A 7,482-nucleotide genomic window follows, 5' to 3' on the forward strand; every position below is an offset into this window, starting at 1 on the left:
GCTTAAAGACTTGGTCACTATTGGACTGCTCGAGAAGCTGTTATGGTAAAGAGAATGGGACTGCTCGAGCAGCTGCTATGGTAAAAGGAATACACTACAGCAGACTGTTAGGACAGCAGTGACAAGGCAGTCTTTATCAGCTGCTTGACTAAACAAGTTAGTCTGTAAAGCGGTGTTTACCTTTTTCCATGAGCTTCCAGGGCTTGTTGACTTATGGTTCCTTTAATGTTAACCGGAAGGTCTTGACCAGCATTGTTCTTTGGTTTGCTATCCTGGTTACTAAAATACCGTCCCGATCTGGTCCCTAATTGGTCCCCATTTTGGTTCTAGGAAGGTCCCTAAGTCCCTAATTCTGGACGTTGTTGACTGTACAGCCCCTGACATCGTTCTTATTTGCCCCCAGGGCATAACATAGAAACCCTTGCCCTGAGGGTTGTGGGAGAGCGTCCCCCTCAAAAACATGTTTTCGATCTGGAAATCAACAAAATGGCTATCTCAAAATTTTGATTGGATGTGTTTGGGGAACTGGTGGGCGTGGAAGGGGTGTTAGTTGCCTTCCAATTCCTTTCGACTATTAAAAAGGGCACAAGCCACTCCAATTTCCAATCAAATGAGCCCTTTTTGAAGTTTATACGACAACTTCTTCGATAGGAAGTGCCCAGGTATGGATAAAAAAATAATACATTGTGCTAACATTGTTCCTTACTTAGGCAGCGTGATTGCGTTGCCTAAGTAAGGCAAGGCAATGAGAGACCACGGAATCAAATAGGTAGGAAAAAGTCTCCTGGATTTATATTATTTTTATGATTTAAGCATCCTAGATGAAAGTGTGAGCAAAATAAATGATTTTTTAGAGGTTTTGCGAGTTCAGGGTACTACGTTAAGAACACTAAGTTACTAAGGCTAAGAATAAGTGAAGATGAAAAGGTGACGTCGGGCAATGAAACGATTGATCAGGTGGGCATCTTCACTTACCTAGGCAGTATTATTAGCAAAGATGGTGAGAGTAGTGAAGATGTTAAAAATAATTTAGCCAAGGCTCAGAGTGTTTTTTCACACTTAAAAAAGTTTAGAAAAATAGGAAGATAAGTCTCCAAACCAAGATTAGAAACTTAGAAGCTACAGTGACCACAGTAGTTAAATATGGCTCTGAAGCATGGGCGCTCAGAAAAGTAGATGAAGATTTGATAAATATGAGAACTTCGTGGGCGGGTATAAAAAGGGAGGCTTTGAATATATTGGGATGGAGGAGGAGCGTGCGTACCTGTGTTGGCCACAGGTGGCTTGATGCTGTGGTGAGTTGTTAGAAGTAGTAATAGAGTTACTTCAGTCATTTTCAGCAGAACTACTATATCAACTCTTTCAGCCGTATGATCATTTTAAAAACTCATAATCAACTTTTTGATCCGTTTTTTGAGCCGTATGATCAACTTTTTAAAGCAGAATAGGCAATTCATCTGGTTGTTCACAAGCCCATTCCTAGATGACGCATGGAGTTGCTGGTTCGTCACAGACAGAAAATACTAACTTGATGAAAGGCGACGTCGCTGAAAAACACAAAATAGTGAGTAAAAAAACCGGGGATGATGACATTTTATTCTACTTCAGGAATCCAAATCGATCAAGAAACACCCGTGTTCGAATTTTTTTTTACGGAGGAAGTAGAAGAAATGCCAAAACGCAACAGAAAAACCACCATACCACAAAAAAGTCAAGGTAAGTCCTTTCTGGAAACAAAGTGTGTTATCGACTTCTATAAGAAAGAGATTTTATTCCTTACATTACGGGAAAAAAATTATAAAAATGAAAAAACCTAAGTTAATAAAACATCCAACTAATTTACTCCTTTTTATTTTTAATGAGTTTTTTTATTGTTTTATATGGTTCAACTAGTTTTATTACTATATGTTTTTTACTTGTTATGGCTCATATATGCAGAATATTGAGATATTCAACAGCATTTGGCGTCTTTGGTAATTAATTTTGTAGAATAACTTTTTATTCAGGAACTATGTTTGCATTGTAACCTTTGACAGTGCTGTCAGCTGAGGTGTAGGTTGAGATGTAGTTGAAACGAAAGGCAGTCAACCTTAATTATTTCTAAAGTTACTAAATTTGTAAGTTTTATTAATTTTTTTTCAAATTCTAGATTTACACTCAAATGCATAAACAATATTCAACATCAACGCTTCGAGTTTTCCGATAATATCATTTACTATTGTTAGAAACACTTTTTTGCTATATTGCAAAGTCCCAATTGTCTATAGAACTGTTTTCTTTTTACATCAAGCAATGGATTCTGTTAGACATTAAATAAAAATAGAAGTTTTTTTTTAACTGAGAGTAAGAAGCGACATTAAAACTTAAAACGAACAGAAATTATTCCGCATATGAAAAGGGCTGTCCCTTCCTCAATACCTCAATCTTTACGATAGAGTTTTTATCGTTTTAAATAATAGAGTCGCGAGAAAGAGTCATACTTTAGCGTAAAGAGCGAGGTGTTGAGGAGGGGATAGCCCCTTTCATATACGGAATAATTTCTGTTATTTTTAAGTTTTAACGTCGCTCCCTAGTTTCAGTTAAAAATTTTTATTTTATTTAATTTCTGAACATTTTTAAATTAATGATTTTGGCTCACAGTACATGTATAATTACTGTGAATTTATTTCATTATTTAATATAATGTTTTTAATTTAAATTAATACATGTATAATTAAAATGAAATTTGTATATTAATTTTACTTTATTTTGCTAAATGGGTTTCTCGAAAGTTGGTTAATTCTATTTACAAATGTTTTTATTAGTAATAAGTATTAGTAACTTACGAATTCAGTTACGTAAATAACTTCCATATTCGTATATGTTTATTACGTATATTCGGGAGGTTTGCCCCCCTAGTCATTGCCTAGCTCTTTCTGCTAAATTTCCAATTTTCTTCCAATTCTTTAAAAACGACCCCTTAATCACAAAGGCCATTAATTAGAATAAATAGCTCTTACGAAAGTATTAAAAAACTTTAGCGCAAAGAGCGAGGTATTGAATAGGGAGCGAACCCAATCATATGCTCTATGGTTTTTATTCGTTTTGAGTTTTGGTGTTGCTCCTTGCTTTCAATTTAAAAACGTGTTATTTTAAATTTAATTTCTGATCGTCTTTTAATAATTCTGGGGAATTCGGTGCCCCCTTCATAGCAGTGTCCCTTCTTTCCTTACCCCGTTTTACATGTGGAGATGCTCCAGTGAAATTTCCCGAGGAAAATTTTCAGTGGAGTAGGAATTCTCTGGGAAATTTTTACGTGGAGGGTAGGTATTTCTCCTGGGAGAAATTTTCCTTGGAGAATTTCTCACAAAGAGAAATTTTATGCAGGAGAAGCTTTCCGTTGCGAGGGGGTGTTTCCGTCCAGGAAACACTCTGCACTGGGGGGAGTCAACCATGACCTTAAAAACGATTTGAAATTAAATAATAAAAAAAGTCTTTTCTCAAATGAAAATGTGCTGAGGAGTATTTTTCAAGGTGGAATAGCCTGCAAGAAATCGTCTTGGGAGAATTCGCAGTAAGCATAAAATTCTCTTGGGACAATATCTCGGGGGTAAGATTTTACGTATAGAAGAACCTTCTATGTTTTTTTTCCCTAAACATTCACCACTTCTCGAATGATTATTATATAATAGACAAGTACCTTAAATTTTTACGAGACCGTAGATCCCCATCGTATAAAAGGTATCTTCAAGAATACGAGCCATTTAAAAGCCAAAGCAACTACGTCCAATGTTTTAGTAATAGATGTATCCCAGAATAATTAAATTTTACTGTCAGTGCACTTAGTTGACTATTAATTTTGTATTCTCATAATGAACTAACTCCTGTTCTTTCGTGAAATTGCTATAACATGTAGCCTAAGTACCATAAGTTCCATCATCATTTTGGAAATCTGCTTTCATTTTACACATTTGGCTTTATTGTCCTAACCTATGTTCATGGCCTCCCCCAGGCCATTCAGCGCGTCCTCAGGTGGCGATAGGGGACTGTCTTACATATATATATAGTGCACCCCTCATAGGAGGCAAAGACCAGGGGAGACCTTGCACCTAGGGGTCCACAATAGAAACCAGGACACTCAACCGGGGTCATAATTACAGGTGGCGGAGGAAGAAGGCTCATTAAATGTACACTCAAAATGGCCTACTGGTTTGTCCATAAGTCCCATGAGTTACAAACCTTCTCCCAATGATACATAGTTGAAAGGCCTAATAATTATGTTTTTGGAGATAACTTGACCCCCCACAGTCCCTGAGATAAGGTCCTTAAGTAATAAAATTAGCCCATTGTTTACGTATAATATTTGTATAGTATTAATATTTTGGAAAGTATGCATACATTTTTGGGTGGGGAGGGGAGGACGAAATTTTTCCTGGGGGGACTTAGCGCCGGGAGAATTTTCTATCGAGAAGGAATTTTGCAGAGGATGAAATTTTCAGTGGAAATTTGCCAGAATTCCTATACGAAATTTCTTTATGTATTACTTTCTCTTTACTGACTCAATTTTACGCGTGGAGGTGTTAAGCTTAATTTTACAGGGTAAATTTTCACCAGGATTGAATTGTCCAGAGGATATTTCCGTGGGGAGGGTGACTTTTTCCGGGGAGGTGGAGCCATATTTACTGGTATTATTTGAAAAACGATCAGAAAAAAAGAAAGTTTTTTCAACTGAAAGTAAGGAGCAACATCAAAAATTAAAACGAACAGAAATTATTACGTATTTGAGTGGTATTATCCTTCTTCAACACCTCGCTCTTTACGCTAAAGTTTGAATTGTGTCCCAATTCTTTAAGAGCGACTCCTGAAACACAACAGTAGCTTAATTAGAAGAATAAGAAGCTCTTTTCAATGTACTAAAAAACTTTAGCGGAAGGAGCAAGGCGTTGAGGAGGGGGAATACCCATCATATACGTAATAATTTCTGTTCGTTTTAATTTTTAATGTTGCTCCTTACTTTCAGTTGAAAAAAACTTGTTTTCTTTTACAAAAAAAACATAAATCAGTGATACCCTAATTTATATACATATTTGTGAATTTTTGTATTAGAGAAATCAAGATTATTAAATTGTAATTAAATATTGTAATAAATTGGACGTAATGAAAAACTGTTATTCTGTTGCATTAATACGATTTTCTCATATATTTTTTTACTAAAGTTTAAACGTCGCTCTTTATTTCATTCAGAATTTTGTTTTAATTGATAACTGTTTTCAAAAATGTATTCAAAAATAAATTTCTCACTTCGTTATCATTACTGGTTCACCAATTCCTAGCTTATTCACAAAAAGGTTTTTCATATTAGCTTCAGGCGTTTCATTAGATTTTCTTCCGGTAATCCGTGTGAATCAACAAGTTAAGCTTTCGTTCTTTTACTCCAAAAGCAAGCAATCGTTTCTCTAGAGCTTTAGATTTGATCATCTGTTCTTCTATTGTAGATTTTAGTTCAACTATTCGTCGTGAGTCGATGGTTGTTGCATCACTTTCTAACGACGTAACTTCCGCCGAAATCGAGTGTACTTTGTTGGAAAACTCCACTTCAGACGCAATTAATTTGTCCAGTTCTTCTCTTAATAAATAAAGGGGTTCTTCCAACACGGCCAAATGTAAAGGAGTTTGCACCCAATAGCAGCTAGATGAAAGGTCTGCACTATCCAAAGTATCTACATGCGCACCCTTTGAAACAAGTAGTTGACACATGTCTATTTGACCTTGTTGAGCAGCAAAGTGTAAGGGTGTATATCAGTAATTCTCAGGGGTACGTGTCATAACCTTTAAATTAAAGTTTGCTCCTTTTTCTATGAGATAGCTAGCCACAGATGTTTGCCCATTTTTTGCGGCAATATGCAAAGGAGTACGACTCTTATCATCTAAAGCGTCTATATTTGCGCCCTTTGAAACAAGTAATTGACAAATATCTAGTTCACCATGTTCAGCCGCAGCGTGTAAAGGTGTGTAATAATCTCTTAGACTCTTGAAATTGGGGTTTGCTCCCTTTTCTAAAAGATACATAACTACAAATATGTGTCCTTTTTTTGTGGCCCAATGTAAAGGAGTGCGATATTCACCATCAAAGATATCTATATGTGCGCCCTTTGAAACAAGTAAGTGACACATTTCTAGTTGACCTTCAGCAGAAGCAAAGTGTAAAGGTGTTTGTCCACAATCTTCTAATTTTTTCGACTTTAAATGGAGGTTCGCTCCTATTGTTAAAAGATAATTAGCTACGGATATTTGCCCTTTTTTTGCGGCCCAATGTAAAGGAGTGTAACTATTATTGTCTAATGTGTCTGTATGTGCACCTTTTGAAACAAGTAAGTGACACATGTCTAGGTTACCCTTTGCAGCTGCTTCGTGTAAAGATGCTTGTCCACAACTTTTTCTTGAAGGTTCAATTTTAGAACTGCATATGTCCAAAGAATGGGTTGAAATACATTTACCCTTGACAGGTTCTAACACGCTCAAATTTTGAAAGCTCAACTTACGAGTTTTTCTCTTTTTTGGATTTACATCCTGGCTACCAGGCCTCCTCATTTCTTCAAAATGCCTTTTTCTTCGCAGATCAAGCTTGGAAATGTTTGCACCTGGTTCATTACATAACCGAGTGGAAATATATTCTTCCTTGGCAGGTACTAAAGCGCTCGAATTTTCAAGGGTCAAGTTACGAGTTTTCCTTTTTTTTGGATTCACAGTCTTGCTACCTGGGTTACTCATTTCTTGAAAATTCCTTTCTCTTGACGGTTCAAGCTTAGAAAGGTTTACACCCAATTCATTGCATAATCTGTCGGAAATACAATTTGCCTTGGCAGGTACTAACGTAAACAAATTTTCGGAAATTAGGTCACGAATTTTCTTTTTTCTTAAACTTGCAGCCTTGCTAGGACCTCGGCTACTCTTTTTTTCTAAATGACTTTTTATTGACTTTGATCTGAGGGAAATACACTCTGCCACAACAGCCATGGATGAGGTTGTATCTACAAAACTTCTGCTGCTAGTTTCCATTCGCTTTAGGTCTACACTCATGGTAGAATTTGGCTCATATTTTTCGGCATTATTTGAGTTCATAACCTTAAAAACACAATTATCTTTGGTTCTAGTTATAAAAACTTTCTCTTCATTCTTGGCCACGTGCAAAGGAGTACGTCTTTTATCATCTAAATGGTCTATAAGACCACCCTTTGGAATAAGTGACTGACGCATATCTAGTTTACATTCTGCTGCAGCATGGTGTAAAGATGGTCGTCGGCCACTTTTTCTTGAAGGTTTAATTTTAGAATTACATTTGCCCAATTGGTCAGGTAAATTGGCCGAACTACATTTAGCCTCGATAGGTACTGACACGCTGACATTTTTAAAGTTCAAGCTGCTTGTTTTTCTTTGTTTTGAATTCACAGTTTTTCTACAATCTTTGTCACATTTTTTTTCAATTTTAGAAATACATATCCC

Source organism: Artemia sp. Qi Xiang Cuo, chromosome 6 (genome assembly GCF_049724085.1).
Source record: "Artemia sp. Qi Xiang Cuo chromosome 6, ASM4972408v1, whole genome shotgun sequence".
Lineage (NCBI taxonomy): Eukaryota > Metazoa > Arthropoda > Branchiopoda > Anostraca > Artemiidae > Artemia > Artemia sp. Qi Xiang Cuo.